The sequence below is a fragment of the Betta splendens genome, chromosome 10, assembly GCF_900634795.4.
Source record: "Betta splendens chromosome 10, fBetSpl5.4, whole genome shotgun sequence".
Lineage (NCBI taxonomy): Eukaryota > Metazoa > Chordata > Actinopteri > Anabantiformes > Osphronemidae > Betta > Betta splendens.
Window position 1 is genome coordinate 18,429,265 of NC_040890.2, and position 20,144 is coordinate 18,449,408.

At 48.0% G+C, this 20,144-nt stretch overlaps 2 long non-coding RNA genes across 4 annotated transcripts in view; one reads left to right on the forward strand and one right to left on the reverse strand.

The window, feature by feature from the left end:
* The window catches only part of LOC129604795 (uncharacterized), a 3,745-nt gene extending 700 nt beyond the window's left edge, over positions 1-3,045 (reverse strand). The window contains exons 1-4 of one of the 2 annotated variants that reach the window (XR_008696014.1): positions 2,906-3,045; positions 2,122-2,611; positions 709-786; positions 1-526 (exon numbers count right to left, since the gene is read on the reverse strand). The exon at positions 1-526 is cut by the window's left edge and continues 700 nt beyond it. This is a non-coding gene — a long non-coding RNA (uncharacterized LOC129604795). Of the gene's footprint in view, positions 527-708; positions 787-2,121; positions 2,612-2,672; positions 2,861-2,905 lie in introns of those variants that run through there. The other variant, XR_008696015.1, reaches the window with a different exon arrangement.
* LOC114864152 (uncharacterized) overlaps positions 2,953-20,144 on the forward strand; it is a 33,507-nt gene continuing 16,315 nt past the window's right edge. The window contains exons 1-3 of one of the 2 annotated variants that reach the window (XR_003787261.3): positions 2,953-3,192; positions 3,303-3,496; positions 6,603-7,516. This is a non-coding gene — a long non-coding RNA (uncharacterized LOC114864152). Of the gene's footprint in view, positions 3,193-3,302; positions 3,497-6,602; positions 7,517-20,144 lie in introns of those variants that run through there. The other variant, XR_003787259.3, reaches the window with a different exon arrangement.

The window sequence follows — 20,144 nt, forward strand, 5'->3', positions numbered from 1 at the left end:
TTGGAGGACGTTGGAGTTTTAAAGGTTTCGGTTGCGTCTGACTGCTTCAACATTTCTTTAATGGCCACTTTTTGGGTCCCGTACAAAAAAAAGAAACCCGGAACTCAATCATTTCTATTCCCACCCAGCTTGAACTCGAACATTTCATTTATAAACCCTGCAATAGGTGCGATTCTATCTCCATCTGCTTTAATGCCACTATTATGCCACAGGGGAAATTGGACCTTGAGGGCAGGCACTTTCCCTGCTGTAGGTCTTATTAGAGCGGCCCTCCCTAATACAACCCAGCGTGACACGCCGAGGCCCCGCCCTCTCCATAGAATTAGACCTGCCAATCAAAGCCTGGGTCTCTGATGTGATTGGCGGCGTATGGGATGAGAGCAGGCTCTAGAAGTGCTGGTGGACCAAGGGAAGGACTGTTTCCCACATCACTGCTCAGTCACAGCGCTGTGTGCAGGTTGCTGAGGTCCAGGCTGCTGGATGCTGGATGCTGGCCATGATAATCCCTCAGATGCTGCACTGCAACCTGTGGAACAGACACAATCCTTCACTGGTCTCCAAACTCCCTCACTGAGCCCAAATTTCCAAAGGAAACTTCCCTGAAACCCACATTTGTCATCGCACTGCAGTGTGTGGCCTGGAGTATTAAATCCAAGGCAGATAAAATGTTTCATTTGGAGATTTTCACAAAGCTTATTTCCAGCTCACCTGCTCCTTAGCCTCCATCGTGTTCCTCTCTGCACTTGGACCGCGACTCCTCATTGTACACCTACGTCCTGGACCCAACTGTGCAGAACAGATGGAACAGATAGGTGTCACGCAGAGGCCTGCAGCTTTTTGTCTGCATCTGCTCCAGTGTCCTGCTCAGGACACTGCCAGCTGTGTGAGAAGTTGAAAGGAAACCTCAGCCGCCCGGACAATCTCACACCATTACTCAGGATGAATCAAAAAAGAAACACTTTGAACAAAGGGAAAGTGCGAGAGGAAGAGAGAGTGAACGGAAAAACGAAACCAGCTGCCTGGAAGCGCCTCGTCTTCACAGCGGAGCCGTGTCGCGTGCTCGTAATCCCGCTCCAGTTTGGCCACAGTCAAATGCTCAATTTGCCTTTGAAGGCATCAGATATGTTGGATGTTTCAGGGAAGTGGCTCTGAGTCAGGCTGATCTCACAGATTTGTGCCTTTAAAACATATATGAGCTGTAGCCGGTGCAGACAACAAAGGGGCCCTCTAATTCTTTCCTCCCTGAGGGCGAGAGAACACGGCGCCCACATCACGCCTCCAGACCTGCCCCCACCAGGCGACACAGGTGCAGCTTTAAAGTGCTCCCACTCAAGGCGGGTGTTCCAAACACTGCCTTCATTATTTCCCACCTCTTTTCCCGGCATTACTTTCTCCGGCGTGATCATTTGAGGCTGAAGGAGGAACATGCTGCATCTGACGCCAGATGCTAAAAGTGAGTGCGGATTGAGAACGACCTCAACACACACGTGACCATAAGACAATGGTGTCACACAAAGGTATCCTTTGGACCTTATGGCTTTGCAGGCGCTATCTAGCGTCCAAGTCAGAGATAAGGAAGTTGTCAGGAAGACATTAAAATCGCAATAAATTGTCCTGATTAGGTGAAATTATCACTCGTCTTGCTACGTTTGCTGCTTTTGTGCAACCTCAGACCAGACATGTTGATCTAGTGTTGACCTGGATTGGTCCATAAAAACAGATAAGCTTATCTTGGATCCTCAGGAAGTACATCCCATAAACACCGGTTTTACTCAGACACTGTGATTCCCCTATGAAGGCCAGATTTCATAATTATTAAGACATAGAAAATATGAAGTCCAGCTGTGTTGTATCTACATTCTTCCTTCAGGCTGAATTCAATAATTCAGCAGTTCATCATTTTCCAGGCTGGAAGCACAAAAGCAAGAAGGCCCATCTTGAATGTTAATGACACAGGCTAATCAGCGGTCAGCTGGTATTCAAGGAGAGGTCGCGCTCCCTGCAGAGGAAGTGCAGCTATCATCAATCTGCTCATCAGGCACTGCATGAGAAAGGAGCTGGAGGTCGTGGGCGGGGGCAAAAGTTTAGTGCACTGTAGGTGTCAAACGGAGCATTCAGTACCTTCACACCACCCCGTCGCCGCCATCTCCATGTCAATGGAGCCGCATGTTGACTTGGGAGCTCCACTTCCACAGGAGCCTCCTGCAACCTTTGTGCTGTCACCGATGAGTCCTGCTCTCTGCTCGCTTTGGTTTTCACCAACTTGGCTGTCAGATTTAGGAATTCACGGGAGTGGAACGGGCGATGGTGGTGGTGGGGTGAGGAGGGGGGCCGTCGGGGGGCGTAGGACACATTGAGTTTGCCAAGTCAGGCAGAACGATCGACAGGAAGCCAGGCAGGAAGGAAGACGAGCCTCTCCCCGTGAAGTGCCATTGTTTGGGCGACGTGACTTGAAGCAGCCAAAAGTGAGTGGTGGTGGGTCCTCGCTGCTCTGACCCACTTCTCAGAGTGGCACAAAACCCTCAGCTGCAGATGGAGCGCACAAAGGAAGGGTCCAGGCTGCTCTGCTCGACTCAAGCTGAGGTCTGATTGGGTGAAGACGGAGTGTGTCCTGCAAAGACAACAGATATGTAGAAACAACAACCAACATTAGTTCATGTTCAAGGCCTCACCGTGAAAAAGAAAGAAGCAGCATGAAGCTGAGACTCCTTAATTCACCGAACACAACACGACTCCAATTTAAAACAAAATGCTCATAATCATGTCTGCTTTAAGGAAATGTTCGTTTAACTGTGAAATAAATGACTTTTCTAAAAACCCTCATCAACACAAACAACATAAACCTCAAACAGAATGTCATTCAGAGGTATCTCATTGGTTAATACAGTTATGCTCCGCCTCTCACCTTTCAACAGGAAGTTGATCACATCCAGGAAGTGCCGCGCTGCATTGATCAGCTTTTATCAAACTAATAACAGTCGTTATCGGTCTCCAACAAACCAAGCTTCTTCAGTCCACAAACGGTTCAATTCAAATATTTCAGACGCTGTTTTCCAGTGATATGTTCTGGGTTTAATGGGCAACAGTTGCACCTGTTGATGATTTGAAAATGGACAAAGAATTAATTCCAGGCCTTCAAACCTTCCCAGCTTTGAAGCTGTGCGGGAAATGGCTGCACCCACGGGACAGAAGGTGAGTTAAGGTTAGTTCAGCAGATGTTCCAGCTTCGTTTCCCGTAGTAGAAGCTAGTCAGACCTGAGTCTAGTGTTTGCTCCCTGGTTCTGACCGTCTCTCCTCTGCAGGTTTCGGGCTGGGGCCGTTCTCATGGACCTCCACCTGCACAACCGTGAGCTGGGTGAACTGCGCCGGCCTCCATCTGCTCAACAGTCGGCCGCTGGAAGGCTGCGCGTTTGGCCCGTCTTCCCCGACTGAAGATCCGCCAGACCGCACTGTCTCCAGACCAATCAGATGCTTGGATGCGAAGCTCATCCCACAGGTAGGATCCAACAGACGCACCGGTAGAAAGAATGAGCTTTTATTACACGCCAGCCAGCCAGAGCGGGGCCGACCTGTGTGTGCTCATATCAGGGCTCAGCCTGCGAACCTCCGCTGACGTTAGCTTGGCTCCGTCCACATGATGTTAGTGAGTGGTTCTGAATTCAGCGGTCAGTCAACAGTGTCACTGAACCTTTCTGCTTTTGAAATCTGTTTATTACAGTCTGTCTGTAAAACAACAACCTGCCCTCCAGCTGTTTTCTGCATAAGATAGTGGCTCCGCTTTGTGCTGTGATGATGAAGTTTGAATTATTTCTGTTGAAAATGCCACCAACAATCATTCCAATCAGTCGGTTGGAGACTGATTCCAACTGTGTGACAAACTAACTTACGTGTGACTGACGAAGCAGATGCTTTTGATCGTTTAAGTGAAGCAGCAGCTTTTCCCTGATGACAGATCTGCTCCTGTTTAGAGCTCAAAGCGTTGTATCTAAACATTTCAGAAGCATTAACTTTTGTGTTTGTCTGAACCTCCACCCACTCTTCACGTCGTCCACACTCTCCTTCTGGCACCTAAGCCGTATATAACACATCATAAATGGGATTTGCTGATATATTTGACCCCGGTTAGTCTTATGAAACACAACGTAGCAGTTTGCTGTTAAACATTGGACTCTGCAGCCTCCTCCCTCCTCCCTCTTTCAGCACCTCCGCCACCTTTCTCCCCCCTCTCCCCCCCTCCGCGCCCTCGTGTCCAGCAGGGACTAAACATACAGCCCGTGTTTGTTTCCCCTCTGGTCTTTCCTGATTGCACGAGCAGACTCTAATCTAGCCGTTAGACAGCCGCCGAATTAACGAGAGCCCATTTGACACACATGCTTCCACTTTTGTGTTTGTTGCTTCCCCCCTGAAGTCTGCTGAACTCGTACAATTTCGCTTTCATTAGGCTGCGTTTCAAGCTGCGGGGCACAGGTAATGCAAAGCATTTCCCTCTCCAAATTGTAGGCCTGCGCCTCGGTTGCTAGGAAGTGGAAGAGCCTCAATTGCAGCCATTTCCTCACCAGTGTAGCAAGAGGTCCTATTACAGCGTTTAGGTCAGAGCAATTGGTGCCATTACAGGCAGCCAACTTCCCTCCACCAAAGTAATGAATTGCCTGAGCTATTTAGGCTGTATGATTGCAGTTGCCAGGGGAGATGAGTATGAAGTGGGGGATAATTATGGTATGTATCCCTGAGCGGATGTGTGGGCCAGCCGTGGGGGCGGCTTCCACACTGGTGTAATGGCTTAATGTAGCTGCTGACAGGCTGCAGGGCGACGTGGAAAGGTGCTACTGTGCTCCGCTTGTGGACTGTGACGGACATGCCCGACCGTGCCAGCCCGGTTTAACCCGCGCCTCATTTACCTTAAACCGCTCGCTCCGACGTCCAGCGCGAATGTGCAGAAGGAATGAAGGAAGCTGATTGAATATAATTGTTTACAGAGCCCCTCTAATGTCATTTGCATGCTAATAGAGTGTAACGGCATATTATCAGTTTACTATGAATTGTGCTCAACTTCATTAAGAGCTTTAGTTTTTTTACAATAAGGGGGGTGGGAGGTGGGGGGTGTTGGGGGGGTTGAGCATCAGCGATGAATATGTGCATGTAAACTTTCATTTGCCGCCTTGAATAAACAAGCATGGACTAATTTGTTAAAGAAAACGAGGAGGCCGGGGGTTCAGCAGCTCGGAGCTGATGCGAGCGCCGTGCTTGGTAACGGCTGCAGGGCGACAGCAAGGTTAAAGGAGGGGTGTGTGTGTGTGTGTGTGGGGGGGGGGGGGGTTGTTTTCTCAATAGGAAGTCGAGCGCTGCAGTAGGAACCCTGCCAAAAAAAGGCTTCACCAAACAAAGAGACCGGCAGGAAATAATGCTGGTTGAGGCTTGTTGGACCATCTATGGGCTTCTCTCCAAGCTGCTGTAACCAGCCATAAGTCTTTTTATGGGGACACCGCTGAACGGGGCCCCAGCAAGGACAGGAACTCTTACGTTTCTGCTTGAATGGGACCTCTGCCAGGGCCTGAGTTCAAAGTGCACCTTCCAGTCATTCATTTTACTGCTGTGTGGTGGATGGTGGCAGCGGCGCACCAGGCCTCAAGTACTATTCCCTGCCTTTAAATCTGCTTTTTAAAGCTCTGTGTAGTTTGAAGGAAAACGGGACAACAGCTCATAAAGCGAGCACGTTTCACTCCCCTCGTCCTCAGAGCATATCTCGTGCGTCCGCTGTCGGCCTCAGTGCAGCGTTCTCCTGCTGCCGCTTCCGTCTTTGGCTCCTTTTGTTTGGGTTATGAACTCGACACTATCTGGACTGTTTTCGAACTGCTCCGTGATTCCACCTCCTTTGTGAGCGGCTTCGCATGCAGCGGATTCCAACTTTATCCACAAAAGCCTTTGAAAGGGAACTTTCTTCTACGCGGCCTCCCGTCACAAGCCCACCGTGGTTTTGATCAACAGATGAAAGAACTCTGGTTTGCTCACAAGAAGCAGCTTCATGCTGCGGTGGAGCTGCTGTGCTTCTCCTGTGGAACGGGCCATTTGCTGAGCATCTCTGCCAGCGATCAGCGCTAAACCAGACCTCCATCCTGATGCTGTTGGTTGAGCACAGTTGGGGGTGTTTTGCCAAATGGCACCAGAAGCGACGCACCTGCACGGCGCCACCTGGTGGCACCGACGGGTTGGAGGTTCTGACGGGTTCACCAGATCTGGGGTCGTTTGCTCCACAGACCACCAGAGCTGCAAAGAGCTCGAAAGCCTCAAACGCTTAGCTGTGTTTCCATTTTCATGGCAGAATTCTAGTGGTCGTGAGCCACATTATGCAAATATTAAAAGTTTAGATTAAAAGCTAAAATCCTATTTGATACAAGACCAGCATTGTATTAGAACTTTCAGACCGGATAACGATGATGACATTGTTTCAACTCGCGTAGCTCTTTTTAATTAAACATTTTAAGTCCTGGCCTCTGGGCTGTTCTCCTTGTTTCTTACATAACACACATGCAGTGTTTTTAATTCACACACACTATTTACTTGTAATCCTGTCAGAACACGTGTGTTTCTTCTATTTTGTGCAGCGCGTACGCAGAGGGTCCTGATATAACCCATGAAAACACCAGCGCTGGTTCAAAGGGGACGTCCAAATAACTCCGGCCTCTTTGGCTCTGAGCTGTGCACAGCACCAGATGGAGCGAGTTGTTTCCACATTGGCATATTCAGCAAGTATCAGTAACTTCATCCAGCCTGAACATCAAATCATTGTGCTCCTCTATGGTTGACAGCATATTTGGAACAAATCAAGTTATCCTGATGTAATAAAACTCGCCCATCCGGTGCTTCGTCTGGATAAAAACAAACCGAGTGATTTGATTCAAGCCTGACTTTGTCTTTTTGAACTGTGTCCTGTAATGAATGGATGAGGTCAGATTCCTCACAGTGTGTCCCACTTCCTACCTCTGGAGGAGAGCGAGGTAGCATGACAGTGTGATGGATGGTGTCTTTTGTACGTGCTGCTTGCGGAATAAGATGATTTCATGTGGTTTCAAGTCCGCGCTGTTCTGAGCCCTGCAGCAATTAGAGAAGTCACCCATTACATCCACTGTATGATAGGCTGCACTCTGTCTAAGTGGGTGTGCGCACAAAGTGGAGCGCTACGGGTTGTTGTGAGATGTGAATGTCAAACCTCACGGGACATGGTCTCTAACCGCATTTGCACTTTCATAAGACGGCTTTGGCAAATGTTTGCAGTGACAAGTGAAATATGTGTTTAAAGTTTGCCAGTAAACAATTCTGAGATTCAGTGCAGGAAACAAAACAATGTCCCATGAATTATTGGGTTTCATTTTGCTGAATGAATTAAGAAATGGAACTAACTCCCATAATCAATCAAATCCAGAGAAGATTAATCCAGTTCAGCTTCTCAAGTTTGTTGTGGGAAGAGTGGAAAAGAGGAAGCGAAGCGTCTTCAACTCTGACATGAAGTTTGTCATTGAATCTTATTGTGGACCATGTGCTCGTGACCCCAAATCCACCACCACTCACTCATGTGTAGCAGCTTGAGTGTTCAGGAACTATTCAACTTGTCTAAAAATTCATGGTCGCCTGAGAATAAATCCTATGAATGATTGACCCGTTTTATTCACTCGTTGGTAACAAACATCCAAACCAGCAGGTGGCAGTTGTTTGAAGTCATCAACTAAAAAAGGGAAAAGCATTTGTAAACAAATAACCCTTTCTCTGTTTACTCTCAGTTGCTTCTACTAGTTTTTCCTTTGGTTGGTTTTGTTCAGATGTGATGGCTTCTCAACAGAACTCTGTATTTAGCTGTGCAAAGCTAATGAATAATCAAACCCACCACTTCCTCTGATTCATCGTTTTCGGCTTCCTCCTCGTCCTGAATGCTTCCACCTTCCCTTGGTTATTTGACACTGCAGAGGCCGCCAGGCATTCAGGACATTCTTTGTCCTTGGAGAAAGGAGGAGGGAGGCGGGGGTGAGGCAGCGAGGGGCTGCAGTGGGAGGCGAGGGGAGACAATGAGAGAGGTTTCACTCCATTCGGCTTTAATAAGACGCCCCCCCCCCCCCACACACACACATCACTCCTCCTTCACCTCCTCTCATAGATGGTGTGGGGTTGAAGGCAGGGGACAGTATGGAGCTCCACAGTTTGCTGCCTTCTGTGATTTGCTGGATGGCACCACCCCCTGCCAACCCCCCCCCACCTTCTCACCAATGGGGGACTAGGTGAAAATCACTCCCACCTGCCGACTTCATGCTTCAACGACTAAATTTGACTTTGACTCTTTGAGTTTCTCCATTTCTGCCCCTGGATCATTAAGCCTGGGCTCTGATGCTGGGGCTTGTGGCTTCGCCCCCACTTGAGATGGTTTAGACCTGTTTGTTGGTTGGGAGAGACGAGCCGTTGCCTTAGTAGGATTTGATGTGTTGCATTCACAGTTATGGAGGTTTGTGTGCAATGTGTGATGTGTGCGCTAACACATTAGCCTAATTAGCATCATGGTTGGAAGAATGAATCTTGGCTGATCGATCAATCACAATAACAAAGACTGAAATTCACCAAATTAATATTTGGGACAGCTTACATGAAACCCAGTGTCTGTCACAAGTGCAAGGTTCTCTGTTACCCAAACCTATTCTCAGATTACTGGAGAAACCTGGTTTTCTCTGAATTGCCTAATGCATGTAAATGTCATTAGTGGTAATAAAAGTAGCCTTTAAATCCCCCAAACATCACAGCGTATGGAAGGAAGTTGGTGTGTGAAGAGTAGCCCAGACACCAGCAGTATCTACATCTAAACTGGCTACAGATGTAAACTATGAAGGTGTTATTTGATGAGGAAAAGGAGCATTTGTAGTTTCGGAAAATCCCAGGAATAGCACGGGGTCCATCTTGGCTGTTTGCACAGATCTCAGGACTGAGGTAATGCAATTTGTCTCCATACATTAAACTGGACAGACAGGAGGCAGATGCCCACTCCTGTTACATTCCAAGCAGAGCACACACCACCGAGACCTTAAGAAAAGAAGGGGAAAAGCTCTCCGATAGGACCAGTAGCCAAGGCAGGAGGCAAAAATAAGCCAGCATACAAGAATTCCACCCCAAATGGTCTTTTAAAGACATGTTTCACAAGGTAATCATGCATTCAAGCCTCGTCCGTCATCCAGCGTTAGTCTGTGGCGTCAAAATTACAGATGTGGCAAAAGAACCGGGAGCTGCATTATTTTATCAGCCCTGAATATTCACATTCTCCTGGAGCCGATGGGCGAAGCCTGTGCTCAAGAACCATCCCCACTGCCACGGAAAACCCCAAATGTGCAGAAAGGGATGATTATTAGTGCCGTTCCCCTATTACTGTGACTGACACTGTAGACGGTCAGAACCTTCAGTCCGAGTGGGACAAACCTCAAAGTCTGCACACAAGCTCACTTCTTGGAGACCTCGCGAGAGTGAGAAGGTGCAATCCGTAAAAACAACCCGAATCCTTAAATTCAGGGCATTAATATTTTATTTAAGAACTTTTTTGTTGGTTCATCCATCCAACGTCCGTCTCACAGCGATAATACTGTGTAACCGTGGGTCTTCCCAGCAGGTGTATCTTACGTAACAACACACAGTCCACAGAGTTCAGCTAATTCATACGGCAAAATTGGTCCAACAAGTATTAAAAATTCCAAAGTATTAAAAGTAGATCAAAGGGGTTTTTGTAGTTTCACTATTTTCTTAACACACAAAATAGCAGAATCTTTTTACAATTGTTGGATATTGAACTTCCTCCTCTTCTATGAGCATAATTGATGGATCCATAAAGTTGAGTAATAAAAAGCTCTGGAACAGTAAATGTATTTTATGTTGCCTCTTTAATGTTTAAAGGAGTCTGAAGGAAGTCACTTGAGCAAATATTATTTGGCGGCATCGTCCTCCTGCACAAAGGCTCATTCATCCGCTTTAACGTGGTGATTTTTCAAAAAGCATGAACTGGGCTGCGTTCGTCATTTACCCAACGCTGCAAACTAGATGTATGTCAGTCATCTGATGCCTGCTTCCTGACGATGTGAGATCTAAAAACCCAAATGGTTCCAATGAGGGATTTTTCATGATCACAAACCTGTAGCTTCATGTCAGGGTTGTCATGCTAAATGGCCCCGACTGTGTTTGTGTCTGTGCTGAGCCCAAAGGTCCATACAAGCCTGGTTTACTTTGCTTGTATCATCCTAAACACACACGTATGGTTTTCTCGGTCCGTTTGTGTAGAACAGACAGACGGGGAGAGGGAGGGAGTCGGGCCCAGAGGCCTGCGATGATGATGATAATAATGTTAGAGGAGGAGGAGTGTGGTCTGCATTCTGGAACAGTTTATTAGGGGGAAGTCTGCAATTACATATTTTCTGGGTAAACATTAACTACTCTGTGTTTGCAGAACTTCACAATAAGAGAAGCTTGGACTCGGCTGCAGCGGCTTCAGTCAGTTCAGTGCAACCACGGGGGCTGAGCACAGCATTCTGCTTTGCAGCCAGAGTCACCCAGAGACCTTTAGCCTGTCTGCCCCACTGATCACAACAAAGTAGTGGGTGATTATAATCAGTGTGAAACACCAAATATGCCCAGTGCGCCGGCGATACATTTAGGATTCATGTGTGCGTGAGCAGTAGCCCTCCGTCATGTCAGGCCCCGCTCCTCCAACGCCTCCTCCGTTACCATGGAGCTGCTCTGTGCTCCTTTCAGCACTGGATCACACTGGGACTTAGGATGAGGTGAGGGAGAAAACGCATTAACCCCCTCCAGCCTCGACCCGAGCTCTCGTCTTTCTAAACTTATCGAGCAAAAGAGGAAATGGGTTCTGACGACTTCTATAACGGAACAAAGTTCAGTTTGTTTCTCTTTGCCATTAAGCTCCACGTCGTCCTCCCCTGCTGTGACCCTCGGCCGTCTCTGGTTCAGATCTCCTCCTCCCGTATTTTACTCCTTTACCTCATAGTCTCTTGCTGTACATTAGAGAAATGAGAAACAAGTTATGTGATGACATGACAAACTAATGGCAGCTGACAGTGCAAATTTCTATGAGAAGGTAAAAGTAATCGATTATGTTCTCAAAGGTCAGAGGTCGCGTTCAGCAACGCTGGCTGCAGCCCAGAAATGAGGTCGAGCTTTTCAAGGCAACCACAAAACGTAGGAGCTGCGATCCAGACGAACGGTGCCCTGCATTTTGATGATTGATTGGAAAGCTGCAAGAGCCTGTTTCCTTTAGAGATACAGCCCGTTCCGATTGTGGTGAGATGTTTCGCCTGAAGCAGAACAGAGGTGCGATTTGTTAGGAGCTAAATTTAACTTTTTGGGTGGTGGTAGTGCTAAAGGAAACATCTAATAGCTGCCAATCATGTCAATTAGTCCTTAAGCTTCGAATGCTTTGGTTTTATTGTCGGGACTTCCTCGGCGTCAGCGCATTGTCTGCTTTGTGACAGGCTCCACCCGTGCAGCACCTGGGGAGGATGAAACGGCTGCAAGGTTTTGCAGATGCTCTGAAACAGGTCTGTGCAGTGTGGCACAAAGGAGCCGACGTGTTTGGTGTCAACATCATGGTCAGTGATTCATTTGGCCCATCTCTGTAGAGCCTTTATTACACTGCAGCAGCATTCTTATCATTAGAGCTGTCAAGTGTTTAGTCTTAATTAATGCTGCAGAAGTATAATCTGCAAACGGCTACATGTCTTTGTAAACAGAATACGCACAAAGCTTTTGTGTGTTTGCATGAGAGAGGAGTCACTGTACATGAGTGACTTGTGTCTATTGAGGCTTTCCTTAATAAACGCCTACAGTTCTTTTTATTATGACAAACCAAATCCAAATGAAATCTTTAATATTTCCGCGTGCGAGCCTGCATGTGTGCACGCACCTCTCTTTGTCCGTGCAAAGTGGCCTTTTCTGCTCCGGCTGAAAACACCTTTCCTCCTCTTTCACCCCAGACAATAGCAAAGAGAACCAAAGAATTCCTGTTTGTCCTCTTTTGTCACATCGCATTAGTGTTTTCCAACAACCTGAGCCCATCACACTTGATCAAGGGTCATCTATACACACAAAGTCCAAATCATTCCATTAATAAGTCACCTCCGTGGTTTTTAAGTGAGGCCTGGGATTTAAGACTTCCTCTTTGCTTGGTGGAATTTGTCTGGCCCTTTTGGAGCTACCTTTGTGTGACTTATGTGCCTCCGGTGGATTAGGAGCACTCAAAAGCCATTTAAATCACAGCCCTCTGCGTTCCAAAGCAACGCAGGAAGGACAATGTAGTGTAGTGGAAAAAAGGCCCAACAAGTACAAGGGTGATAGTTATAAAGCAGCCATATTCAAAAGAAAGGCCCATGAATAAAAGTGCAAACCCCTCTATTAGGGGGATGTGCCTGAACTTGAGCTGAAAGGAATGTTTTGGATTCACAGTGATCCTGTGTGTGCGTTGTGTGTGTGTGTGTGTGTGTGTGGGGGGGGGGGGGGGGGGGGGTTAAGAGCATGTGTCTCTGAGTGTGGGTGACTGTGCAATAAAGCTCTGCATGAATAGTTTTAATCGGCCCAGGTTAGCATGTTCTGTTTATATTCAGGGAATGGTACTTTAGTGTCTGTCTGTAAAGTGGGTCATTCTTGTGTCGATCTGGTTGTATCATGAGCCTGTGCTTCAGTCAAAGAAGGTTCCAGGAAAAAACAAGCACTCTGCGGCTCCCAGTAGGAAGTCACTGAGACCTCAAGGCCGACAGCTCTGACAGATTCAAACATGGAGTCCAAGGAGAGCCTGTTGTGGGTCCTGTTGACTGTGTGTGTGTGTGTGTGTGTGTGTGTGTGTGTGTGTGTGTGTGTGTGTGTGTGTGTGTGTGTGTGTCTGAAAACGCCTTCCCAGGCTCCCCTCTTCTGGGGTGGAAACGGGGCAATAAATAGCAGGGTATCTCCTGGCGCCGGTCCAGCCATCGAGGCCCTGGAAAGGAAGTGACTCATTTCAGTGAGGGGGGAGGGATAAGAGGATTTTTGTGTCTCTTATTATCAGTCAGCCAAGGCAAACCATACCGACGGGCCGAGGAAGAGGAAGAGGAGGAGGAGGAGGAGGAGGAGGAGGGTGCTGCTTTGTGGCTCTTTTTAGGAACTGACCTCTGACCTTAACTGAGCTTCGAGCCAAGGAGCATGCTGGGACAGCTTCTATGCTAACACCTGAGCTACGAACGATAGCTTGGTCCAGATAAATGTCCCTCATCTTCAGCCGTGTGTTTTGTAGGTGGGTTCTACGTGTTGGTGAGGGAGCACGCACGTGTCAGCCAAGTGCTTCTTAAACGCAGAATCCATCGCTGAAATCTGGAGACAATCCTGCAGAATTCTTCTGGAGACGAGATACATCTGTGTACTTCAAACGAGGTGCCTTTTTTATTTTTGGCTTTTCAAGGCATCTGGAACAAATCTCCCTGGTTGGTGGTGGCAGGTTGAAAAGAATCAACTAGCGGCACGGTATGTGGAGGATGGAAGCCGGCGGCTGCTGCAGCCTCTGGGTGGATGTGGCACGTGCTGCCGCAGCATTAATTATGGAAAAGCAATGATCTAACGCACACTTGGAGCTGCCTCTCACACGTAGCGTTTAACCTATAATGACTACGAAAGCTTTTGTAGTTGCTGTTTTTAATACGGGGCTTTGGGAGGAAAAAATGACACAGAACCTGAATTCTTTTCGCCTGTGGGATAAACAGGATGAGGAACGGCTGTGCAGCAGCAACAGCAGCGACGGGCTCAAAGAAAACAGCACCACCTACAGAAACTCGAATCAACCGGCGAGAAGGGAAGGAAAAAACCCAACACGGCAGCGAGCGCCGGGCAACAGAGACGCAGGAAAGCTTTATCTGGCTGCTCTGGGCCCAGAAGCAACAGAATGAGCCTCGTGTTCCCATTATCAGCGTTACACATCCGGCCTCTGGGGGCCTTTCAACTGCATAATAAGTGGCACAATGAAAAGGCTGCGCTGTTAAGCAATGAACACCTAGCTCCACTCTGCCCCATCCCAGTTCCCAGGTGGGCGTGCAGCATGGCAGACCTTTGTTCCCTGCGTGTGGAAAAGCACACACTGTCAACACGGCAGAGAAAAGCTAATATTTACCGCGTATGGCCCTGGCTTTAATATTAGCTAGAGGTGCTAGTTGAGCGAGAGCAGAGGTCTCGCGCTTCCTACCAGAGAGCAATATCAAAGATTTATACTTTGGAGGCTTTATTGCTTTATTAGACAAGACAGAGTGAAGTGTCAGATTGGGAAGAAGGAGGGAGACGTGGTCCTCGGCTCTGTGCACCTCATCCTGTCGCGCACTTGCATATTTGCATATTAAGTTGAGTATAAAAGCTCCTCTTTTATGTTTGTGCTTCAATAAATGACAGATTAGAACATTCATGTATTTATCGTCGCAGTGAGTTAAACCTAAGTAGGAACAGTTGCATCACAGGAGCCAAATCTGATCCTCTGTGTTTAGCCGTCGCTGTTTTTATGTGGTGCCAGATAAAATGGAAACACAACATAAACATATCACATGTACAGTTGATTGGAAACACACGCTGGTCTCCGCCGTGTCCAGCCGTACAGCAGCCTCGTAGTAATCGCCACAGAGATCTCCTCCCGTCCACAGAGCCAATGTTCTGTGCATATTTTCCCCTCTGCGCTCCCGATCCAGAAGAGTTCCGAGCAGGAAACGGTCCCTGGCCCGATCCGATCGTCATGGCCCAGACCTGACACACTGGCTGTGTCCCCCGTCTCAGGAAAGCGCTCCAGACAAATTCTTGTCCAGGCATTTGGGCTAAATACTGCATGAAATCGCCAGGGGATTTGAAAGGAGTGTAGCTGTGGGGCTCTGGCACCGGACCCACATCAATATCCTACTTATGCTGGTGGCCAGGTGCTGGGGGGAAACTCTGCATTGAATATTGTATCCAGCTTTCTGGGAGCCCGGGGAGCTGTATCTGCTGTGGATATTCCCTTCTCCTCCTCGTTATGCGCCCCGTCTCCTCTCCTTCCGTCTTGTTTTTGGCATTCCTGCGATCGGGGCTCGAGCTCGGCCCGCTGCGGCTTCCAGCGCACACCTGCCGCCGAGAAACAGCTGTGGTCCGGCACAACATCATTAGTGCAGCTGAAAGAGAAGCAAAGGCCTGCCTCTGTTTACGCGCCCCGCGAGTTCAACCCCGGGGCGTCCATACAATAGACAAACATTTTTATGATGGAGACGTGCACAAGTCGCCCCCTGCTCACGCTCGACGGCGAGGACGTGTAACTCGATCGCCGCGGAACCTGTGGGAGAGCGGCGCTGCCCAAGGAGACTTAGACCTCGTGATGAATGTCCTTTTGGGCGTTCACGACCCCACAGCTGTACAGTGGACGGCTTTGCCCTTGTGAATTTATGCCTGTACAACCATGAGTGATCCAGTGATGAGCAGGGATTTGGGTAAAACATGAAAATGCACTCGACTTGGAGCAGGAGCCCCTCATCAAGCGATATATTTACAAGGAGGGGACGCATTCAGCTGTAATCGATACGTCCTCGGCGCATGTGGAGGACGAGGGGAGAGGAAGCGCTTGCATTGATTTGTAAAGATAGTGGCGTGGGCCTCTCTGGCAGCCTGTGTTCTTCCAGAAACAGCGGAAGGAGATCCGACCTCTGCGGGCACCGAGGGCTCCTCCAGGGAGGACAAACCTCAACCCGCGGCTCCACTGTAAGAAAGTACGACTCTTAAAGGTGCATGCCCGTTTTTGAGGATTAACCGACGCCAAGTGTTTTAATATAACAAGAGCATTATCATGATGGGTTTCACTGTACAGTCCTTTTTGATTTAAACCTTTTTGCTTTAAATGTGTGCAGTAAAGACGACGTTTCCTGGTGGTGATGGCAGTAGAAGACCGGTGCAGCGTCATTAACCAGATAACTGCATCCTAATAAAAGTAGAGTCGCCTCAAATGGTCCTTCTCTCCGGCGTTTCACTCCAGATGGTTATAATAACAGAGAAAAAGCTGAGCACAGACGCCAGCTTCAAATTAATTTAGCAATTTCACAGATGCCATTAAGGTCGATGAAAGTTATAGATGCCTTTATTGCACTTTAATATAATTTCATGAAATGAAGTTGTTCTGTAGCGTGACATGAGCCAGTTTCTTTCCCAGAGCAACTTCACTTTACGAAGAAACACAAAAGTATCGGAAAGAGTGAAAATGAAGTCGATCCGTGCACTCATGTCAGTGGGCAGAAACTGAAACGTCAAAAGCAATAGTCTTCCCGTTTTTCTTCACAGACAGACAGAAAAAAGCAATTTTAAGATGAAACAGTGGCTTCAATGACCTGCTTAGATGAGTATTTTTTGCAGTGGATCCCTACCGGAGAAAATCAATCCGTCACCACGCGCACAGGAAGGAAGCCCGGCCTGGAGAGAGATACTGCTCTTAATGACATGTCTGTGTGCCTGGACCAGAGGGGGGAAGTAACCGGATATTTAAACAGAGATAAGAGTGTGTGCCAAAGGGGGCCAGGCTGGATATGACTGAAGCCCCATGGCAACCGGCCGCGGCTATCGGATATGGAAAGGTAAATAGTAACGCACTTGTAGTGTGTCTTAATGCCGTAAATTAAAAGCTCATGTAACATTTATGTGAGGCAGCCATATAGATGCTTCACGTCTGCCAAGTTTTCATTAGTGATTTCCTCCGCGCTTTTAGTCGTGTGTTTCAAATCAACTTTTGGAACGGGGAGTTCTGCCTCATCACAATCTCTAAGAGGAATCGGTTACGCTGTGTCTTCAAGCCGGTGATGATGGAGGAGCTGAAAGTTTCTGGATCTGAACCTAAGGATGAGGAAAGCGTGGCCGGTGTCTGGTGGGAGAGTCCAGCCTCGTAGACGGCATGAAAGCACCACCAGGATTAGACCACGTGACCAAGCAGCCACTCGCGGACGGGATCCAGTCCAAGCACATGCAGCGTATCGATATCAGAGTCAATGTTTTCCTACTGCAAGCACCGACTCCCTCCAATCAGACAGAGCCAGGACTTGGTAGCAGTGAGTGAAGGAGGGTTGGCTGACTTCAGACCAGTGGCCAGAAGCTGTGAAGAATGAGCGAAGCATGGAGCTCTATCAAGACTCACCACTTCATATGACGCTTGGCAGCGTGGGCTCGTCTGAGGCCTCTTATTTAGGGACTGGAGGAAGAGGCATTTTGCAGCTCGGCTGTAGATGATGCAGTGACAAGACAGCAATGGCTTAATTTACAATAATTTGTGTGATTGGTTAAAGCTCGATCTGTAAAAACGCAGACAGAAGCAAAGTTGAATGTTTGTTTTTTTTTATTTTTATTTATGCCCATTTCTCATTGTTTCATGGGCTGGACCTGAAATAATATGATGCATGTCTGTCCTTTGACCACGGCCACGGAGAATGACCTGATCTGGGTTCAGTGTGTGTGTTCAGCTTTAGAGGCTGGGATCATTCGTCCATCTAGGACACAATGATGTGCAGCAGAGTATTAGATGCTGTTTAATTCCTGATGACACCCTGGTGACTAACCGTGAGTGTGATGGTGGAGAAAGCTCAAAGTCTGACGGGACACGGAGTGAGGCTAATGGCAACCACACCTCGTCAGCTGTAACCAAATATTCCTGTGATGCTGCAAGGATCACTCGTGTCAGAAATTCTGGGAAAGGTAACAAGAGCCTCGAGACACGAGTGTAATTAGAGGAAGCAGTGGTGGATGTGAATCAGGGCGATACAAGTACCGTGAAAAATTAGTTTAACAGATTGAGCTATTACTGACTTTGTTCCCAACACTCATCCGTGTTTCAAGCACTTCAGCCATTTGCAAGGCCGCGGTCTTAACCTCCGCCGGCTTTGGGATCAGGTGATGCTCTGCAAAAGGATTAGCAGCAAATGGATCCTTTTGGCAAAGGCGCAGGAATTTTCATTACAATGATCTTGGGTGTGGTGGGCCAGGAATGCATCCTCAGAAGGAAGGAGGGGAAAATGCAGGGGAGTGGTGAGTTTGGGGCTAATGGTGGGAGCTTTGGTGGGTCATGTTTCCTCCCTGTCCACCTTGTGTTTTGTTTTCATTTTCCTGGAACCTTTTCATGTAGAAGCCTTCGTTCTTTTTCTTGCAGTATTTTGAACAGACCCCAAATATGTGGAACGATTCTTAGCATATATTTGAAGTGGTGCTTTACTGTGTGAGGCCTTAATGACAGCTAAAGGTAAATCTGACGTCATTTCACACGGCATCAGCAAAGCGCTGGCTCCTCTGACCCACATGACGTCTTGTTGGTTTGTGGTGCGGCGCTGGACTCACCCACAGTCACTGGAGCAGCTGTGCAGCGCTACTCCGGCTGTTTGGCTCCAAAAAGGATGATGCTCCTTATTTAAGCTACTCTGACCCAACACATGACCATCCGTATCACAATAAACGGCAGCCTCTCGATTACGTCACTTCATCTGCGTTTAACATGTTTGCGTAATTTGTTCATGAACATTATCTTGTGAAATGACGACTTCGTCTAATCTCCGCTTGAGTAATCAAGCAGGTGTCTGGTGTTTAATCTGGCAACTGAACCTGGCTTTAACAGTTTTTTTCCCACTCTAGTCTCCGTGCATTGAATTTTCAGTCTTTGTTCAGTCGCGTCATGCTGTCGCAGGGCGATGCGCTCACGGACGACCCGCGTTCAGGCGAGAGGCTGAGACGTCTTTCTGATTGCAGGTCACGATTTTGGCAACGGGAGGTGGAAGGAAAAAACCTTATGGGGCACAGCTCTGGAATTACCTTCACAATTGCAAAGTGAAAGCCATTCTTGGCTCGGGGGGCGGGGGGCAACAAAGAGCTCTCTGTCTGGGCAGCGCCTTTTGGCCCAGGAGAAATACTATCTGCTGCCACTGCCGCCCACCCCCCGTCCTGCCTCTTGGGCTGATTACGACAGTGGGACAGGGTGGGCAGAGTGCCGCGCCGGGGCCACGTCCCACTGCTCCATTCACAATTGTTGCACTTGGTTTCTCCCATTTGCATGTTGGGCATGAGAAGAAACTAAAGTCCCATATAACATCATGGAGACTATGTATGAAACCATAAACCTTTGACCGATACATCTTGTACATATAATATTGTTATTTCCAGAATCTGAAAAAACTAAAGGGAAAACATCCTAGGTTCCTACATTCCCCACAATGCAACTCAATCACTGTCCCCTGATCCCTCCCCCCAAAAAAGCTGCAATTTTCAATGAAAAGGCCAAGTGGAGATAATTCTGGATGACATCATCATCCCTAAATGGACAGATTATGCGCTCGGCACCGGTGAAAAGCGCAGTATATGTCACCGGCTCCATTTAATCCAATTAGTAATCCTCAACCTCACTTTCAAAGGCGTTACGTGAAGAGACGCTGCGCCTAATCGCCACGGAATCTGCAAGGACCCAGCAAAACAACCCCCCCCCACTCACCCTCCCCGACCCTCTTTCCAAATGTGCAGATGGCAACATCTGTCTGCTGAGGAGCTTGAGAAATCACAGCAACTGGAAAAGCATTTTAATTTGTGCAACGTAGAAGTGGTGCGTTGTCTGTGGGACAAAGGGCACAAACCCTGTTGAAAACACACATCTAAGCAAACATTGGGCCTTTTGGAATATTAATCCTTGCTGCCGACTGTTGTTAAACTTAATTTATGGTTTAACCTGGTTCAACCAGGTGACTTCCTGTTTCTCTCCCAAACGGATAATGCGCTGACCTCCCTTTCACGTGGAGCCTCTGCAAATGGTAAATGAACACCTGTTGTTCACAGAGGTCATTATTATTTTTATTATTATTATTAAGAATGAACGTTGAGGAATTTTACCGTAAGCTTCATGTCCTGGGTCCAAAGGGACTGCATTCATTCAATGACCCCTCTGGGGTGATGAAGACAGTAGATGAGGAAGGGTGAAATCATGGGGGTGAACCTCTTCACCTCACCCCCCCCGCAGCTCACCACACATCCCTCGGTCCTGAACCGGGTCCAAGTCTTATACATTCACATGCCGGCCCTGGCCAACTTTCACAGCTGTCACACATTTTCAACAGATTCCACCAGCCCTCGATGAGGCT